Here is a 1389-nt window from a genome sequence, read left to right on the forward strand (position 1 = left end):
AGCACTCACATGGCAGCCCACAACAGCCAAGATGTGAAGCGGGGAAAACACCAGTACATATAAATAAAAATAAACTATTAAAAAAAAAAAGAATCCAGCAGGAGTTGGGGGAGGGAAACCATAATCAAAATATAATGTATGAAAAATAAATTTTACTAAAACGAAAAATCTAGAAAATATCATAGATATGTATTCTCCCAATCATGCTATTCTCCATTCCCAGTGCCCTAAAGTTTGCAGAGCCTTCTGAGGTTCCTAAGCTTTTAGAGCATAAGTCTATGTGATCTTTTTAAATAAAATAATGACCCAAGTGTTCAGTGACTGAAATCCGGAAGAAGGGAGGGAGGGAGGCAGATAGGCAGGCTTTATCAATAGAATTGACTGGTTCTTGACTAAAATAAGGAATTTTGAATGAAATTTTGGAGAGTTTTAAAGATGGAGGATAATTCTGTGGCTTCGTGGTTTTATTTTTATTCTTTCATTCACCACGCTCCTTCTTTCTAGCAAGTCTCCAATTTGTTAGCAGATAAAAATACATCTGCAAAGTTGCCCAGAAGCTGCGCCATCGCTCCGTAGCCAAGAAGCCTCATTTTCTTGTGCCGCTATAGACATATTTTCCTCTTCTAGTTGACCAGGATCAAAGTCCTTTTCGTTCTTACACCAGTTATCTCGGAAGAAACCCGGAATTCAGAGCTGATTCCCAGAAGGGTCAATCGTTGAGGGCGGATCGGTAGTCATGGTGCGTGCGCCTTGTCCCCGCTCCAGAGCCTCGCCGAGCTGCGCCCCCTCTCTGTGCGCCCTGAGACTACGCCAGACAGGCCCAGAAATCCGTTACGAGGCTGCTGTATCCCTAAAGGCCATCCAAGGCGGAAGAAGACAAGAGCAGCCTCTGTGTGGGCCGGGAGCGCATCTGGTCCTGTTACGGGCAGGTGAGGCTGGCGGTTCCGTGAACCGCAGACGTCTGAGCACCCCTGGCCAGACGCGCCCCGTCACCCTCCAGCATCTGCTCACCCCGCGAAGCCGGGTCCCCGCGGCGCTGGCCGTGCGGGTTGTAGCACAACAGAGCCGTGGTATAGGGGCAACAGGGTCCCCAAGTGAGCAGGCCACCTCTAGAAACTTTCACCAGACAGCCGCCCCACCCACCACAAACACAACATCCCTCAGTAAGGACGGTAAACAGGGAAAATAAAAACAAAACCTCGGAGCTTTCCCGCAGCCTTCGCCGGCGGAGGAGGGGAGAGGTTGTATCAATTTTCAGTCCCTGGCTTCCTGGATGGGTCCTTCTTTGCCGGCGAATCTGAGGGTCCAGGGGTTAGGAGACGCGGTAGAGAGACCCAGGACAAGAAACTCGCTTTAAATCTGCGTTCACAGGACATGAGCTTGGCTTGG

The sequence above is a fragment of the Meriones unguiculatus genome, chromosome 4 (assembly GCF_030254825.1).
Source record: "Meriones unguiculatus strain TT.TT164.6M chromosome 4, Bangor_MerUng_6.1, whole genome shotgun sequence".
Lineage (NCBI taxonomy): Eukaryota > Metazoa > Chordata > Mammalia > Rodentia > Muridae > Meriones > Meriones unguiculatus.